The sequence below is a fragment of the Anolis carolinensis genome, chromosome 4 (assembly GCF_035594765.1).
Source record: "Anolis carolinensis isolate JA03-04 chromosome 4, rAnoCar3.1.pri, whole genome shotgun sequence".
Classification (NCBI taxonomy): Eukaryota; Metazoa; Chordata; class Lepidosauria; order Squamata; family Dactyloidae; genus Anolis; species Anolis carolinensis.
Genome location: NC_085844.1, coordinates 124,452,807 through 124,473,327, shown reverse-complemented (window position 1 = coordinate 124,473,327; position 20,521 = coordinate 124,452,807).

Below are 20,521 nucleotides of genomic sequence, written 5' to 3'. Positions count from 1 at the left end.
TTATTTGAAAAAGTCAGTTTTTTAATTGTACAAAATGCATAAGGTTGTGGACTAATGACAACTGACTTCATGCCAGGTTAATCCAGAGAAACTACACTAGTAGTTAAAGTTTGTTATTCAATGTGCTCTCTGGGTAAACTACAACTCCCATTATGGTGAGTCAGTCCCCTCAAACCCCTCTAGTAGGTTGAATTAGTCATGGGGGCTCTATGTGCCAAGTTTGGTCCAGTTCCATCATTGGTGGAGTTCAGAGTGCTCATGATTGCAGACAAACTATAAATCCCAGTACCTACATCTCCAAAATGTCCAAGCCAATTCCACTCAAAACCCGCCAATATTCAAATTTGGGCATATCTGGTATGTTTGCCAAGTTTGGTTCAGATCCATCATTGTTTGAGTTTATAGTGCGCTCTGGATGTAGGTGAGCTACAACTTCTATAAATCTCTTCAAAGACCTCCAGAGTGTTTTGTTGGTCATGGGGGTTCTGTGTGCCAAGCTAGTTCCAGGTCCATCGTTGGTGGAGTTCAGAGTGCTCTTAGATTGCAGGTGAACTATACATCCCAGTACCTACAACTCCTATAAATCATGGTGAATTCTCCCCTAACCTCTCAAGTATGCTTAGTTGCTGATCAATTCCTCTGTTTCTGTGTGCCATAGAAAATAATAGGAAAGGGTTATGGGAGAGGCAATGGGCGTGGTCATGCAAATTCCACACCAATGGAGAGAATAAGGAACACTGGGATGTCTGTAGTGGTGGAAAAATAGAAAATCTAGGATGAAATTGTCCCTGTATGAAAGCCTTCACTTGGGTGGTGTGTAGTATGGTGTTTGTGGAGGATATTGGCAGGGCTCTTGGACATGTTTACGGTGCTCTTTATAACCTGCAATGTCATTGGAGGGAGGGTCATTAGTGTCTCCTGAGTAGTGGGAGCTATAGCTATTTGTGGAAGTGGGAGCTTGTCTGTGTAAGTGAACACCCCAGCCACACACATGCATACATATTTTCACTTTTATTATGTGTATAGATATTGTATATTTCTTTCAATTGCATCCGTTCTTGGCCAGAATGTAATCAAAGCCTCTGTCTCTGTCTTTGCTTCCTGGTGAGTCTTTAATCTGGAACTGATTGTTAGCGTAAATGCTTGCCAGGCTGGACTCTCATTTAATTGGGTCTAAATTTCAACTTCAATACAAATATGTGCAGTGTGCATAAGAATTCATGTTTTTTTTTCCAAACTATAGTCCAGCCGCTCAACAGTATTAGGGACCGTGAAGTGGCCCTCCGTTTTTAAAATTTGAGGATCTCTGCATTGGCAACACATTTTTACTCACATTTAGAAAGCAGTATGTGTGTTTTGGAAGATTTGCTTTGCTTGCCTTCATACTATTGTTCTAAAACGTAACTTTTTTGGGTCCTGGTCTTGCTACATTATTATGAAAAGCTCTGGATATATTTGAAAGTGCTACACAAGTAGCAATGTTAATTAACAACAACAATAGCAACAATTTATTTGGCCAGACTGTGCTCATAAAACGATTGCTTTCACTGTTTCATGATGAATTGAATTGCTGCTGGTTTTCTGTAGTTGGTTTTAATGTGTGCAGTAAATGTCAGAAAGACAGAGTATAAATGTTTGCGAGAAATGTACTGGGTTGGATGCAAAATTAGTCATTCTTCGAGCAAATCCACTGGAATTAATAAGATTTAAATTGGGCATGATCAGCAAGCCCTTTAACATGGCACCAAATCTTCGGTGTATTTGTATGTACTCTTAGAACAGTGGTTCCCAACGTTTGGTCCTTTAGGTATTTTGGGCTTCATCTCCCAGAAATCTCAGTCAGCTTACCAGCCGTTAAAAGTTGTGGAAGTCCAAAACACCTTGAGGAACAAATGTTGGGAACCACTGTCTTAGAAGTTACAATCAAAGGACCTAAAATAGTTTCAAGATGGAGTAAAATAAAGTGAGATAGCATTCTTTTCATCTCATATACAGTAGAGTCTCACTTATCCAACACTCGCTTATCCAACATTCTGGATTATCCAACACATTTTTGTAGTTAATGTTTTCAATACATCGTGATATTTTGGTGCTAAAATTGTAAATACAGTAATTACTACGTAGCATCACTGCATATTGAACTACTTTTTCTATCAAATTTGTTGTATAACATGATGTTTTGGTGCTTAATTTGTAAAATCATAACCTAATTTGATGTTTAATACGCTTCTCCTTAATCTCTCCTTATTATCCAAGATATTCGCTTATCCAATGTTCTGCTGGCCCGTTTATGTTGGATAAGTGAGACTCTACTGTATTTGAGAAGTCTTTTCTAAGCAAAGTGCTCTCCTTTGTCCACCCCACTCACCAGCAATCCCATCACCTATAAAAATATATTTTCTTTTCCAAACCTCAGGTATTCAACTTCAGTCTTATGTATGCATACTTGGGAATAAATGCCATTGAATCAGTGCCACCTGGTTATACAATAGGCACCCATAGCATTACATTGCATCCCTGGCTGTTTTCAGAGAAATCAAACTCAATGTAACACCCCTAGGCAACACGAACATTGGGAACCAACACGGAGGCCAATAAACAATCTAATATCTTTATTAAAGTAATAAAAGTTTTAAACAAAAATAAGCAGAATAGATAGTCAAACAGTTGACCTTTTAGAAAAGATCAGAATTAGTCCAAAGAATGAAAGTTTTATGTCCAATATTAGAGTCCAAAGTCCAAAATCCAATAACCGAAACACACTCAAACTTATTGGAAGTTTGAGTGGGGAAAGGAGCAAAGTTTTATTGAAGTCCAAAAGCTCCCGCAAAGCAGGTGCGTGACTCCCCAAATGTTCACAAGAGAACGAGCTGCTAACAATGAGGCGCCAGATGCCTGCCTCCCCAATTCTTCCCAGGAGAACTGGCTTAGCCACAATCTCCTCGCTCCACTAATCTCACACTTCTCCTTAAACTTTGTCTTCGAGAGCGATCTGTTTGGAAAGTAGCCCTTCTATCAAATTCTAAACTCTCCGGAGATCCGGGAAGAGCCGGCAACATTTCAAGGGCATTCCTAATTGGAGACATCTGGAAAGGGATTGAATCTTGCTGAGGTGGGAAAAAACTCAAATTCTCTTCATTTTAATCCGCAATGGCTGCTGGATCAGGGGCCAAAGGTACCTGAGACATCACACTCAACCATAACCTCTGAGTCCTGAAAATTGCAGAACTAAAAATGTTTATTTTAGGTTGCATTGGATTTTAAACATTTTTTGGACAAGAACTATAACTTTGGAGAAAACATACACTGAAAAAAAAACACTGTGATCCTTAGATATGCTTCATGGAGCTCCAAAGTCTCCACTTTGAGAACCGCTGGACTAGAACACAGATTAAGAGATTCAAATTACATGAACCAGGATTCCACCTAAATATTAAAAAGAACATCTTTAGTCTCTATTGAAATAGTTTTTTTAACAGTAGAATAAACTTCATAAGCAAGTAGTGGACTCTTCTTTTCTGGAGGTTTCAAACACAGATTGACTGGCCACCTCTCAGGAGTGCTTGAGCTGTATGTTCCTGCATGGAAGGAGGTTAGACTAAGATGGCCCTTGCAGTCCCTTCCAATGCTGTGATTCTAACTGGGAATCCCAAACATCCTTCAGAACAAAATATTTGAGAACAACAAGCTACCCTCTGATCGTCTAAAGTTGTTCAGGGACCAAACGATGATAGGGAGTATGATGTTTCCATGGTTACATTTTTATGGTAAGGGTAGCTGAACCCTGGCGGTGAGGGGAAGCTCAAGTTGAGCAGATGTCTTTTGGTTTTGCTTTCCTTCCCCCTGACCCTTCTAAATAAAACACTTCATAGTTTCAAAAGACAAATCAGTATGAATACTCACCCCTTCACCTGTTCTATGGGGATGAATCAGAATTTGTAGCCTCTGTTCAATTCAAGCTGTCAGTTCAATTCCTAAAACACTTGCTGCTGCCAGGAAAACTTACTTTAGGCACTGAGAAGAGTGCATATTCCTATCTAGCCAAAGGCAGGGCACGCAGTTCTGTGTACAAAGGGAATCGCAGTTTCACTCTTGCTAACAGTGTACCATCATTTCAGAATCTACCCTTGGCAGCATTTTCAGTGCCAGACCCGTAAGGAAAGACTATAAGAATACACTGTGGTGGAATATCTCTCTGAAAAGCCTGCTTAGGTTGTGTTCCTGGAGTCTTATTATGTGGTGTCAAAATGAAACTGAACATCATCTTTTAATCCACAAAATGTTAAACTTTATAGCTGGAAACAGAAATGCCGCATCAGATTTCAGGAGCAGAGACAGATTTAAAATATAGCTCATTCTTAAATTGAAGATTAAATCATGAAAAAAAACCTAGTGCATTTCTGGAGCATTTACAGTAGTGCTTGTGTTACCCTCACAAGAGCTATTGTATTGATGATGCTGTCAATAATTGTCAAGAATAAATTTGTTCTTCTTAGAAAAAGCTGTTATCTTGCATGGGCATATCTACTGCACATGCTTATTTAATTACTTTAATGTACAAGTATTCTTGGAGCCCCCGGTGGCACAGTGTGTTAAAGCGCTGAGCTGCTGAACTTGCAGATTGAAAGGTTGCAGGTTCAAATCCAAGGGCGGAGTGAGCGCCTGCTGTTAGCTCCAGCTTTTGCCAAGCAGTTCGAAAACATGCAAATGTGAGTAGATCAATAGGTACTGCCCCGGTGGGACGGTAACGGGGCTCTATGCAGTCATGCCGGCCACATGACCTTGGAGGTGTCTACGGACAACGCCGGCTCTTCAGCTTAGAAATGGAGATGAGCACCCACCCTCAGAGTCGCAAACAACTGGACTTAATGTCAGGCGAAACCTTTACCTTTACCTACCTACAAGTATTCTGTGCATGTAACAAGTGAATTTCTTGAACAAGACTCCTTAAACTTTTTCACTTGGGACACCTTTTGGCTTGAGAAATTTTTACATGATCCTGGGTATATAAAAATGAAACATTTGCTGATAATAAATCAGCACTTTCCCTTTAATGAAGTACAGCTGAAGTCTCTTCTACAGAATCTGCTGTAAACACCGTACAACAGATTTGTGTAAATGTGTAAAACAGCCACTAGATGGCATTTAGAAAACATTTACTGTTGCCAAATTATTCAGGCCTCCAACACTGAGCTAAGAAGACCCCATTTGGGGCCAGAGCTCACAATTTAAGTTTTGCTCTAGGAGATAAGCTTTCTGGCCCTCAACAAAGGGACACTTCTTATTATAAGCTACCCCAACATAATCCCTTCTGTAGAAACCATTGGACAGTATTGAGTTCCCAGGATCTTCCGTATTCCTGCGGACAAAAGTAGGATTGGGTCCTAAGGGTCCATATTTTAATTAATTAACTAACTAATTAATTAATATCCTATCTTTCACCCAATATGGCACAAAACATGAATTAAAAGAAGCTACACGTAAATATCTCCCTAATTATGAAAATCTTAGAAATCATAAAATACATCACCATATTAAAAGGCCAGTTTTTAGATCCATGACAAAGAACATTAAAACTGCAGCATACCACACATCCCATTGAAGACCTTTTCATGAAGCCACTTTGTTACTAAATGCCTATTCAAATGGAAAGGTCTTCACTGGCCTGGAGCAAAAGAACAGAGAAAGTAGCAGAGGCCTGTAGCCAATGTACTTAGCCCAATCACACAAGATCACCGGAGGAGCCTCCGGTGGCCTAGGGGATAAAAGCCTTGCAACTTGAAGGTTGGGTTGCTGGCCTGAAGGCTGCCAGGTTCGAATCTCACCCGGGGAGAGCGCGGATGAGCTCCCTCTATCAGCTCCAGCTCCATGTGGGGACATGAGAGAGGCCTCCCACAAGGATGGTAAAACATCAAAAACATCCAGGCGTCCCCTGGGCAACGTCCTTGCAGACGGCCAATTCTCTCACTCCAGAAGCAACTCCGGTTGCTCCTGACAAAAAACAAACAAAAAACAAAAAACAAACCTCCTTCTGCCTCTAGCTCAGTGGTTCCCAATCTTTGGGCTTCCAGGTGTTTTGGACTTCAGCTCCAACAGTTCCTACGAGCTGGTAAGCTGGCTGGGATTTCTGGGAGTTGAAGTCCAAAACACCTAGAGGCCCAAAGGTTGGGAACTACTGCTCTAGCTCTAGTATCCATAGAGGAGACACAAGGCATAATTCTTAAGATAGACACCACATAGGAAAGCCCATTGTTTCACATCACTGAAATGATTGAACATGGATGAATCTGACAGATCCCATCCCATGTGTTTCTCCCTGGCTTCAGTCCCCACTCCTCAATTTATCCACACTTTTGACACAATTTGCTGATGAAAAACCATGGATGACAGCTAGAAGTCTGTCTGCGTCATATGATGGGCTCTGTGTTACTTCATCTATGAACTGTTTTAGAAATGTGCAAAAACGTGGGGGGAAGGGAAACCTGTGTGTGATAAAGTTCCAAGACAACACTCAAGTTACAAATCTGAGGTTTCAGGGGAAATTTCCCTATCCAGCATAGGCTGAATCTGTCAGAGCGCGTTTTGGATAAGCATACATGCAGCAGAAGATCCACGTAGGAGCATTGGCACCAGTAACGAGGCTGGAGACTTCAGCTATCTATAAAAGGTTTACTTGTGAACGGAAAACTCTCACAAGACGATATACATACAGACAGAGTACAGAGAGCAGATAACCAGAGAGAGGAACAGATAACACAGCAACCTATTTATAATCACCCCTGCTGTCTGATGCAACACACAGTTAACTCTTTACACACTTGCATAGTGGACAGCAGATAGTGCATGATGCAATCACCGTATATGATGCAATCCCCAGCACACATTGCATACATGACTCAATTACATTTAAACAACTCTATATACAATCATTCCCACTTCAACAGAATCTCCATTCCCTTCTAGGCTTTTGGCAAATCTTGTCTGGACTAAATTTAAGATTGTTCTCCCTTATATTTATTGAAAAGAAGTATCAATTTAGCACTGAATCTGGTCCCTTGGAATTAGAAAGAAAAGACAGGAGGAGACAGATAGAAAGGAGAAACACAAAACTTTAAATCTCTGGGCATCCTCTACCAGTGGCTTCATTTCATTCCCCATGCCTTCATAGCTGCACTTCAATCAATCATCTCAGTTTATATATCCATGCCAACATCCAAGGAGGTACTGGATGCTACTGTCTCTTATATACTCAAGAGCTTCAGCTCTCTCTAACAAGGGGAGGGGGTAACCCTTGACTACTTACCTTTGGCTACTCCTGCCTATTGGAATGAAGAATTATGGCATGTTATCTTCTTGAAATACACAGAGGACCAAACATCAAGTGGGAGGAATTTTGACCCTCTGTGTGCCCACTCAGAGTTGCAAACAAAGTACTGTAACCCTAGGGCAGGTATCCATTTACCAAGCTGCCAAGACTATTTCTGGAGACAATCATACTCAGAGATGAGTGATTGCGTATGATGATGTCTCACTTGGTGGCAAATATCAACTCACAACAGGTGGGCACACAGACAATTGATTGTTCTCTGTCCCTTCTTACATTGGAGGGTGAAAAATAACTTTAAGAGATAGTTCTGTAAGTTGAATTCATGTGTTATCCAGCATCTGCTTGGTATGTCGTTTGGCATCTGAAAGGGGGGATGTGATAAAGTCACAAGAGATAGTAACACTGGTAATTGGTGAGTAGGGTTGTATGACATTCTGCTTGCCCTCAACTTGGCATGACATTGATAGTTCAACTCCATAGATCTATATTTGCTTAGTTTTTGCTTGTTCTTTCCCTCTATTTATTTATTGTTTTAAATATTATATTTCTTGGCATCTAATGGTTGCTGATTATGAGGCCGCCCTGAGTCCTCTCCCAGGGGTGAGAAGGAAGGGATATAAATGCCTGAAATAAATAAATAAATCATTTTTAAAAAATATACCATACTTGTATCCCGCCTTTCTTAACCCCGAAGGTGGAGCCCCCAGATGGCGTAGTGGACTAAGTGACTTGAAGGTTGGGTTGCTGACCTGAAAGCTGCCAGGTTCGAATCCCACCTGGGGAGAGTGTGGATGAGCTCCCTCTATCAGCTCCAGCTCCATGCGGGGACATGAGAGAAGCCTCCCACAAGGATGGTAAAAACATCAAAACATCCAGGTGTCATAGAATCATAGAATCATAGAATAGTAGAGTTGGAAGAGACCACATGGGCCATCTAGTCCAACCCCCTGCTAAGAAGCAGGAAATCGCATTCAAAGCACCCCCGACAGATGGCCATCCAGCCTCTGCTTAAAAGCCTCCAAGGAAGGAGCCTCCACCACGGCCCCGGGGAGAGAGTTCCACTGTCGAACAGCTCTCACAGTGAGGAAGTCCTTCCTGATGTTCAGGTGGAATCTCCTTTCCTGTAGTTTGAAGCCATTGTTCCGTGTCCTAGTCTGCAGGGCAGCAGAAAACAAGCTTGCTCCCTCTTCCCTATGACTTCCCTTCACATATTTGTACATGGCTATCATGTCTCCTCTCAGCCGTCTCTTATGCAGGCTAAAGTGTCCCCTGGGCAACGTCCTTGCAGACGGCCAATTCTCTCACTCCAGAAGCAACTCCGGTTGCTCCTGACACGAAAAAAAAACCAAAAAAAAAAAAAACCCCGAAGGTGACTCAAAGGCAACAATTCAATGCTGCATGTATTACATACATCAATTAATAAACAAAACATTAGAACCAACCAATTAAAACATAACATTAAAACAAGAATTAAAAACACATAATCCAAGGCCAGACCGGGTCATCATTAAATTAATTTATAGTCTATTATTGCACCGCTCCTATTATTGACCAAAAGCCTGATCCCAAAGCCATGTTCTTAGTTTTATAATTTTCCAGCGTCTTTGTGCAGCTTTGCTAGCTGTATTTGTGAACAGTGGCTTAGTATTGCTAATGATTACATGAAGTTTGTAAAATCAAAATGGTTCCACCATCATAACTATCAGTTTAACAGTTAAGTTAAAAAAAGTTGGAATAATCGCACAAGATCAGCTGTTAATGTACGCCTGTTAACGGTGTGCATCCAACCAAAAAGTCCTCACACTGTGGCACATGTTGACATGTTCTAGTGTTTATCCTAAGCATTGTTTTATGCCAGCATTCTGTGAAAATGGAGTAAATGTCTCCACTTGATTTCTTGGAATGAAGTGTCCATTGAGGCTTTGGTATTTCTTTTGCTTTGCTTTTTCCCAGGACTGGAATTTTTAATGTGGCAGCGGCGGCACTAATAATGAGAGAGATGCAAGCGTTTAAACACTATGAATAATTAGGGGCATACAGGATGTAACTGGAGAGCCTGAGGAGCCTAGCATCACATGGGTAAACAAGTGTGTTGCCCTGTGTATGTGTGTGTGTTTTCCACTGCTCTCTCCCCCTTTTCCCTTCTCACAACTGGATGTCAGAAAGCCCGTTACCATGGCTACTAAATGGAATCTGTGCACTGAATTATTAAACTGGGCCTGTTCTTTGGAGCAAGTGCTACTGGTAATGAAGTCAAGTTAGGTGGCAGCGCTTGTACAGCAAATGCATTTGTCAGATTGTTGAATGGCATTTGTACTTTTGGAAAGATGCTCTGATAATAATAATAAGAACAACAACAACAACAACAACAACAACAAAACATTGCATGGGAAGTTCCTGGACAAAATTGAAGGAAAAGTTGCCTTATCAGAAGACCTGGCTCTGGCTCACAAATGGGACACTGAAGAAGGAGACAGAAGGCCTGATCCTTGCAGCCCAGGAGCAAGCCATCAGAACAAATGCAATTAAGACCAAGATCGAAAAATCAGCTGATGACCCAAAATGCAGATTGTGCAAGGAAACCGATGAAACCATTGATCATATCCTCAGCTGCTGTAAGAAAATCGCACAGACAGCCTACAAACAGAGGCACAACTATGTGGCCCAAATGATTCATTGGAACTTATGCCTCAAGTACTACCTCCCAGCAGCAAAGAACTGGTGGGATCACAAACCTGCAAAAGTATTGGAAAATGAGCACGCAAGGATATTGTGGGACTTCTGAATCCAGACTGACAAAGTTCTGGAACACAACACACCAGACATCACAGTTGTGGAAAAGAAAAAGGTTTGGATCATTGATGTCGCCATCCCAGGTGACAGTCGCATTGACGAAAAACAACAGGAAAAACTCAGCCGCTATCAGGACCTCAAGACTTAATTTCAAAGACTCTGGCAGAAACCAGTGCAGGTGGTCCCGGTGGTGATGGACACACTGGGTGCCATGCCAAAAGATCTCAGCCGGCATTTGGAAACAATAGACATTGACAAAATTACGATCTGCCAACTGCAAAAGGCCACCCTACTGGGATCTGTGCGCATCATCTGAAAATACATCACACAGTCCTAGACACTTGGGAAGTGTTCGACTTGTGATTTTGTGATATAAAATCCAGCATACAATAATAATAATAATAATAATAATAATAATAATAATAATAATAATAATAATAATAATAACAACAACAACTTTATTTTTATACCCCACCTCCATCTCCCTGCAGAGACTCGGGGTGGCTAACATGGGGCCAAGCCTGGATAACCACAATAAAACAGGATAAAATACATACATAACAAAACAACATGGGAGAGAATAAACTGGCACTGGGAGAGAATAAACGGATGCTGGCCAAAGGTTACCAAGACCAGTCCTGGGATGGTCTATGCCTGGGATGCATTGAGTCAACACTATATTTTATTCCAGGCGTTTAAAGAGCTTACCAGAGTTGCAGCACACATTTTGGGGGTAGGGGTCGGGGTACAGATCTGAAACTGAAAGTAAGTTCAGCCAGGGCATGGAGGCCACAAGTTGCACCTGCAGATCATCCTTTCAGCCTAAAGACTGGAGTCTGAAATAAACAGTAAGCTCAGGGGTCTTCAGCCTTTTCACATCCAGGAGCAAAGAAGAGATGTTTCACCTGCATCTGTGGCTGGAGAGAATGCTAGTGTAACATGGCCATACAGCCGAAAAGCTCACAGCAGCCAGGGTCATAGCCAGAAAAAAAAAATTCGGGGGCGGGGGTTGTTGAAACTGTTTTTTAGTGAATCATGAAAAGTAGTTCCATAACGCAAAATAATTTAGAAATCAGGCTCTATCAATAACCTTCAGTGGACACTCAAGACAGATAAACTTCAGTGGACACTCATGGGGATTTGGTTAATCAGTTAACATTCATGAGTAAACCAGATTTTTTTTAAAAACCTGAAAAATTTCGGGAGTGGGGTTGAACCCCCCCCCCCCTTTAGCTACAGCCCTGACAGCAGCCCAGTGATTCCAACCACGAAAGCCTTCAACAACACAAGAGAAAAGTTCTTCTTAAAATTAGAACTTGCAGAGTCCTTCAGCCACCTCGGCCAGTGGCAGATGAGGCTTAAAAATGAACTTTTCCAAAATGCTCTCTGGAAGCAGCCTGGAACCCAAACATGCCACTGGGGATTGATGACCGAGACCCCGGCTTTCAAATTAATTTGAACCCGCAGCGGAGAGTTCCGCAGATCCATCACCAAAAGGAACGGAGCGGGACCGCAGCAGACTATTATTAAAAGATCTTTTTTTTCTTCTTCACTTTCCCCTTCCCTGAACTATGTAACAAATCCCCCAATAAAAGTAGCATTCATTTTTAACAGTAACACTTTCTACCTGGTTATTTTGTGTCTTTCCCTGACTCCTTCTTTGGCATGAAATCCTCTCTCTCTCTCTCTAACCCGTCCGTCCTTTTAACTCTGGCTGAGGCTTCTCCGCCATAGATTAATACGGCGGACGATACAAATCGGCTCATATCTTTATCAAAATTACCCCTAGAACGCTCCTCTTTTAGTCCTAACCCTTTGTAAGGCTCCTGACTCGAAGACCACCAACGGAACCGAAATCGGTCCAGTTCTCGGCACCTCATCAGCTGACTGTCAAACGGAACCGACTGCTCTTTTCAAGCCGGACTGCTCTCTTGCAGCCTTAGCCCGGACTTTCCTCTCCCCGCGACCCGCGGGATGGTTTAGGAGATCCCTGGCCCCTTTCTGTGAACTGGGGATGGGGGATCGCTCTCCCGCTGGGAGACATAGTTCTCCAAGGACCCTCACCCTCTCTACAGCTGCCAGGAGGGTGCCTGGACGGGTGCCCTCCACGTTTCATTCATACCTTCATAATTTTATGAAGGGGAAGAACACTCTTCCCCAGACCTATCCCTGGACTTATGAAATCTTATACTTCCAAAGACTGCAACCCACATGTGCCCCTTCCCCATGTCATCTCTATGAATTCCTTCCACCACAGATGGACTCTTTTCCTCATGTATCCGTGAATTTTCATATTCTATGTACCTGGACACCCTCATGAATCACTGTTGTATGAATTTCTAATCGTTGGGCTAACTTCATGAATTGTGAGATCATGCTGCTAAAACTCCACTTTTATGAATTTCCATATTGGGTTCCCCCAGATGTTGTGAACTTCGTTCTTATCAAATGTTTTCAAATTGTTTATATCATTCATGATTCCCCTTTATGCAATGTAACCCACCTCTATGGATTCTCCCTTACTTCCTTGAAATCTATCTATCTGCCTATATGTATTTGTACTCTTTGGGATCCCCGGAAAATATGTATTTTTCCCAGCTGGGTTTATATTCCAACTTTATTTTATTTTTCATTTTATTTCATATAATTGCCAAGCCATGAAATCAGATAGGGAATATTTCGAAACTCCACTTGAACCCCAGGACCAGCCCCATTTCCTATGATCCAGGTTTACCTTCCCAAAAAAAAAAACAAAAGATTAATCCGCTGCCGCTTAACCTAATCAGATTCAGATTGCATGGACAATATAGGGCTTGAGTCGCCGAATTCGGAGTATTTTGACCTAAAGGTGATTCGCCCTCAAGGCAAACATTGTCATATCTCCTCTAAAAGGAAAACCAGGACACTTCAGGAAGGCGCCCTGCTGGGCCCATTGCCACCCATCCTTACTTCCACCTCTGACGCCCCGAGACATATCTGAAATCAGTGTACATGACAGGGACCCCTGATTGCTGTCATTAATCCCTTTAGAATCCGGCCGGGCAGGAATTAATCTGATCTTTCCTGCTCAGTCACTCCATTGTTTCAATAACTCCCGCCTTCTCCTCTCTGATTGGCCCGAGTGGGGACAAAAAGCAGCTCCCTATTGGGCCAGCACAGCAAGGCGGGAAACGAAAGCCCGCCTTGTTCAACCCTCTAGCCTATCCGCGATCAGATGGGCGGGGGAGCGGGACGGGAAATTCAAGGGGCTGTCAGACTGAAACATTGTATAAATATGGCTTTATTTTGGTTATATGGTACGCTAGTAGACTGAATGATCGCTACTAGTGTCCTTTTCAGCTGAATCGCTCAATAAAGACTCCTTGGCGGATTTTCCTTCAACTTTGGCGGACCTTCTTCATTTCGGCTCCAGGTTGTATTGCGGCTCATATTCTCCTATTGGCTCCGCCAAGGTCCGTTCTCTCAGGACCGGATCGGCTCTCTCCTTAAGGGGCCCGATCCCCTAGAAACGCGGTCGATAACAGGATCTAGTTCCTCTTTTTATTGATACCTTTTTTTTGCCAAATATTTGCTTGGTGATGGTGGCACTAGTTTCCACCACACTTCTTCCCTATTTGTTTGTTCTCTCTGAGTTTAGCAGCAGTTTTTGCAGTAGCTGGTATTTTGTCTGGACCTTTCCTAGCAACAATATATTGTTCTTAGCTATTGTTGTTGTCATACAAAAGCCTTGAGTGGCCAATTAAAGCTCATTAACTTTACAAAAGACATGTTTCTGTTACAGATCAAAACAGCTACAGATTTGTTGTTACTGATCCATACAGCAACATGTCTGATTTTTTCTTAGGAATATGTCTGTGGGGATTGTCATTATAAGTGCCTACATTCCAAGATTACTTTTTATAGATTGACTGAATGATTTTAATGCTAAGAATCTAATTCTCAAAGTAAAGTAGAGTCTCACGTATCTAACATAAAGGGGCTGGCAGAATGTTGGATAAGTGAAAATGTTGGATAATAAGGAGGGATTAAGGGAAAGCCTATTAAACGTCAAATTACATTATGATTTTACAAATTAAGCACCAAAACATCATTTATACAATAAGTCTGCCACATGTTTGGGAGTGTGGCTGCACTTGTGTTGTTGGGCGTGTTGGCCTGCTGTGCATTGCTGCCTAGAGAAATAGTTGTGGATCCGGGCAGGACGCAGACTGCGTTGGATAATACAGAACATTGGATAAGCGAAATCTGGATAAGCGGGACTCTACTGTAATAGATATATTCAAATAACAAAAAGACAAGAGGAAAAAAAGAAGGGGAAAGACATATAACCAAACACAGTCAATCTCTAACACTCTTCCCCCAGTCCTAACTGTAACGAAAAGAAAAAGAAAAAAGAGATATATAAATAACATGTATTAATTTCTAGTAAAAGGTTTGGATTCCTGTATTTCTTCCATTGCGAGATGCCATTGACTGTAAGATGCACCCTAATTTTAGTACAGCAACAAAAATATGTTTCAAAGATGTACCCTTACTTTTAGAAGTGTTTATATAGGAAAAAGTAAGTCTCAGAATTGAAGAAGTAAAGTAATTTACATAATTTATAAGTCTTAGACCAGTAACTGTTTGCGTTCTTACAAGTCGACCACATATGAAGAAAGCCTGCCTTTGCTTGACATCACCAAAATTAGTCTGAAACATTCTAGGATATTTTCAAAAGTTTATTTGGATTATACACCACCTATACACCATCTTATAGGAGCCCCGGTGGCGAAGTGTGTTAAAGCACTGAGCTGCTGAACTTGCAGACCGAAAGGTCCCAGGTTCAAATCCCGGGAGCGGAGTGAGCGCCCGCTGTTGCTCCAGCTTCTGCCAACCTAGCAGTTCGAAAACATGCCAATGTGAGTAGATCAATAAGTACCGCTCCGACGGGAAGGTAATGGCGCTTCATGCAGTCATGCCGGCCACATGACCTTGGAGGTGTCTACGGACAATGCCGGCTCTTCGGCTTAGAAATCGAGATGAGCACCAACCCCCAGAGTCAGACATGACTGGACTTAACGTCAGGGGAAACCTTTACCTTTATACACCATCTTATAGGAGCCCCGGTGGTGAAATGTGTTAAAGCACTGAGCTGCTGAACTTGCAGACTGAAAGGTCCCAGGTTCAAATCCCGGGAGCATAGTGAGTGCCCGCTGTTGCTCCAGCTTCTGCCAACCTAGCAGTTCGAAAACATGCCAATGTGAGTAGATCAATAGGTACCACTCCGGCGAGAAGGTAACGGTGCTCCATGCAGTCATGCCGGCCACATGACCATGGAGGTGTCTACAGACAACGCCGGCTCTTCGGCTTAGAAATGGAGATGAGCACCAACCCCCAGAGTCAGACATGACTGGACTTAATGTCAGGAGAAACCTTTACCTTTATTATACACCATCTTACACAAGATTTTTTTTTAAAAAAAATGTACAAAGTAAATTATATTTGGACCATATTGTTTATGGCTTTGGCAAACTTTCTATGAATAAATTTTGTCACAAAAATTCTATCATAAGGTTGCCATAAATTAGAATGAACTTGAAGGCACCTAACAACAGCAGCAAAAACAGCAATTTAAATTTTAGTGATGTTGAGATTTCACCTAAGATCGTGAATAAAGAGGTTCATGTCCAGTGAGCTTCTGCTAAACCAGATCAACCAGGACGGAGAGAAAGTGCTCCAGTTAAAGGCAAAGCTACAGAGGTGTATTCAGTTTTGCCAAAAGGGATGAAAGTATCAGCAAATGCTTCAAAATATACAAGTATAAATTCACAGAAAATACAAGATGTTTTATGGTTTTACAGCTATCCAGACTTCCCATGCCTCCCCAAGATTGGCTGAGAAACTGTGCAGGCTAGGATGCACTCAAGGATTAGCTAGGGGTTTCCCTGATGTCACTGACAGAAGGAGGAGAGCCCTGTGGCAGGAAGAACAACTGATGGTTGCTCAGTTTAAAGGCCCAGTCCATTGCAAAGATGCCTCCTGGGAGGGTGTGAAATTGGGGGAAGTGATGACGTGGGCATGCAGATGATTCCTTGACTGATTTTAAGTGTCCAGTTCTGTCAAGACAATGGTGCGAGACCCAGAGAAAGGGTGACAATCTCAAATAACCAGGGGTTGGGCTGACTATTCAGAAGGTTGATGTATTCATATTTGTTTGTCCTTCCCTTTTGTGAGAATGGCAGCCTCCAGTATTAGCTGAACAGGAAAACATCTTAAGCTCATCTTTGTGACAAAGGTATCATCTGTTTTGCATACACACACAAAGGATTTGATGCTATCTGGCTTGAGAGATCACCAGAAGGACCTTTTAAAAAATTATACAGCAATCTCCGTTCTCAGGAGCTTATGTAAACGGGAGGCATGGGGACAGTGGACGCCTTCAAGATACATTTGATACAAATTTATACATTTAAGAATTTATACAGTACACAAGCAATACAAGTTACACAAAAAGTATCATTTTTATACATTTATTAAAGTGTTTACCTTTGATAGAGTTTATTTATTTACAACATTTATATTCCGCCCTTCTCACCCCGAAGGGCTCAGGGCGGATCACATTGCACACATAAAGGCAAACATTCAATGCCATAACATAGAACAGAGACAGAGACAAGACACAGGCACCGGCTGGCCTCGAACTCATGACCTTTTGGTCAGAGTGATTTGTCGCAGCTGGCTTGCTTTCCAGCCTGTGCCACAGCCTGGCCTAGGCACAGGGCACAGTTGCTGCTAGGTCCTTCCGGAGCCTCTAGTGATTCTGATGTAGCAAAACTTTGAAAAAGCAGAAAATGTTTTTAAAAATAAGGGAAAAAATCTTGCTTGAAGTCTCTTTATAGTCCATAAACTTTTAGGGAGAGGGTACTGGTGTTCAACAGCAGTGCCCTTGTAAATAAAGAGGGAGAAAGACTGATAATACTGTTTCTTACTGATAGATGTTTCAAATAAAGTAAAATTTAAAAGCCATTCACATGTTGAGCTGTCCTAGTATGTCCCTTTACTTGCCTGCTTTTGTTCTGAAACTGCTTAGTTTTCAAGCTCAAGGAGCTAGTTATTTCTCGTTTCAGAGATGATGTTATCTTCCAAGGGTTCAATTTTCTCCAGGGAAAAATATCTTGATTTGAGCTCACTTGCATATTTTACCTCTGGGGTGGATGTAATATAGCATATTATCTGTTTGTTGGACGACCACCAAATATCCACAGCTGGCATTTTAGTACAATCTTGTATATGCAGTCTTCCTTTGCAAATTTAGAACCATAATGGACCACAAAAGTGTTCTAGGCATGCTTTAAAAACTGAATTGTACAAGAGTGAAATTATCACATTCCCTACATTCAAATATGTCTACATTCACCCATGATTCACTGTCTTCTTTAAAAGAAATCATGTGATGAAAAATAAACAGACTAAAGGGGACCGTGCTAGTTTAGAGCCTTGATTAGATTTTTTAAAAGAAAATGATAAACTCATAATGCACCACCTGTCTGGTGTTTGTTTGCAGAAGATTGCTGCTATTCCAACAGCATGCTTGGTAAGGCTAAACAACCAACCTTAGTTTATTCATTTGGAAAGTTTCCACATTACCCTAATTAGCAGGCGGTATTAATAAGTAGTAGAAGAAGAAATAGTTTGTATAGTTTTTGTGTTCCATCTACCTTGGTAAAATATTTATAGAAATATTTGCTCTGATAGAGCATAGAACGCTATGGGGCCCATATGCTCAGGATTCTGAACCGGCTCTTATTTTACTGTTCAGAGTAGTAACACTATGCTGTGTTAAATGACTAGTATTTGGGATGAAAACAAGCCAAGGAATTCAAGATTCTGCAATTGGCTTTGTTTGGATGATGATTGATGCTCTCCAAATTGAAGAGCTGTCAAGAGACAGTCCTCTCTTTGAAGTGCTGAACAGTCCTGGTTTGTACTTCTGTTGAAATAATTTTCATTTATAGATTTATTTACATTTCTGGCACCTTGTAGTCTCTTTTGTGGTATTTTTCTCATTTTCTGGCAAAGTTTAAGTGGCTATCCTAGGCTTTACCCTCAAGTGGCCAAAGTGCCCTGCTCTGGACTGTCTTTCCAGGTTAGGGTGAGTGAAATCCGTTCTGTTTTAGTTCTGTTTTCATTTCAAATTTTGTGCTCCCCCCCCCCCCCACATTCTGTTTTGTTGAAGAGTCTTCCTGAAACAGAAACAGAACTTGGGATCCCAAATTACAAATCCAAATGTGCCTCCCCCAATCTCCTGGAATCTTCCCGAAAACAGAACGAAAACAGAACAGATTTCTGCTGTTTCACACATTCCTGGAAATTCCAACCCCTGAGTTGCCACCTTACAAATACTCTGACTGCTGGGTCATCCATTCTTATTAGAAAATATGATCATAACCTGTTAGAATTATGATACTAATATGGTTAGATATTAGTGCAGAGTAGCAAAATACAGAAGGCTGGGGGTTTATGTAAGCAGAGGTAAGAAAAACAAAATAGCCAGCCGCTCTTTCTCTTTAAAGAGTCATGTGCATAAAATAAACATCAGAGACATCAAAAGTACAATAGTAAAAGTATGTTTACTCACAATCTTGTATGATGATGGTCATATAGGTAAAAAACATCTTAGTTCCAAAGAATATAATTCAGGATACTACATATCTCTTAACAAGAAGTAACAGCAGGCCACATGGCAGGATCAAGAGAGAGAGAACAAAGGACGTCTCCCCTTTTATATCCCAAATTCTAAAGGTATATGTAACTTCCTGTATGTCTTCAGGAAGTATACTCCCATTTCCCACTTCACATGCAAAACCCCTAAAATTGTGCCATCAACTTTGGAATGCAGATTTGGCTCAGGTTACTAAGCAACAAAACAAGCTAACTACATAAACCATCCCACATTGAAAATGCATGCATGATTGCTAGATAACCCAACAATTCTTGTGTGAAATTGCTTTTTTAATGACCTAGGATGATTGCTAGTATATGGGAGATCTCTCTAAAATACTCATCATATATAAGGTTATGGTGAATATACTACCATTTTCCCTCAGTGGTGCAGGTGGCGCAACCATGTGTGTTTGTGTACCAAAATTGTGCAGTCAGGTTTCCTGTAGAAACTGAAAAGTTAGGTACAGAGTGGGAGAAAATAAGGGCCTTGTCGACCCCCCCCCCCAAGAATTCTGTTCCATCCTCCACAAAACATTCCTTCCTTCCTTCCCAATATTTCTAACATTGCAAAGAGTGAGACATATAAAAACATTAATGCTGGAATGCTTATATACTCTGTGTTTGCAATTCATTGATACCTTTGTGATCCAAAGGTTGCCTGAACCGAGTTTCTTAATGCTCAACTGAAGTTTAAAGTTACTGCAATACTGGGAATTTGGGGACTGAAAGAAAATTTCATTTAGGGGGCAGAATCCTTATGAGGGTTTAGTGTATCTATTTTGTCACCTGCTGCTACGCACCTGGTGTCTGTGCATTTGTCAAAATCATATCAGCCTTGCCATGCATTTCCAAGAAATACTCTCAACCTCTATGCTTTTGTCTCCTGTAAAGAAATGTCTCTAAATAAAACCACCAGACTCCTCTTCCCCCCACCCCCCAATCTTGAGAGATCTCATGTAGCATGTCAGAACTGTTGCCTGACAAGAGCGCTTGCCTCCACTTCTGTGTGGTTTCTACATCTGCCAGTAAAGTGGATACCTTACAAAAATGTCATACACTTCTAATGCATTTTCCACCATAGAAAGCAAAACCTGGGTCAGACTGCTCCTGGAGCCTCTCACTGTATTGAGAGGCAAGGAGCATATTGTATTCTTGTTGCAGCATACTGTTCAGGTGTCCCACACAGGTTACTGGAAGTTAGAAAGAAAAGTGGGGAAATAATAATAATAATAATAATAATAATAATAATAATAATAATAATCCAATACAACAGCCAGCAGAGTGTCTGCTGTGGACTCATCTTGTTGTGTTTCTAATAATAATAATAATAATAATAATAATAATAATAATAATAATAATAATAATAATAATAATAACAAACAAACTACCGCACTACAAACTAGAGCTGACAGCTGGCACAACAAAACACTGCATGGAAAGTTCCTTGACAAAATTGAAGGAAAAGCTGATAAAGAGAAGACCTGGCTCTGGCTCACGAATGGGACCCTGAAGAAGGAGACAGAAGGCCTGATCCTTGCAGCCCAGGAGCAAGCCATCAGAACAAATGCAATCAAGGCCAAGATCGAAAAATCAGCTGATGACCCAAAGTGCAGACTGTGCAAGGAAACCGATGAAACCATAGATCATATCCTCAGCTGCTGTAAGAAAATTGCACAGACAGACTACAAACAGAGG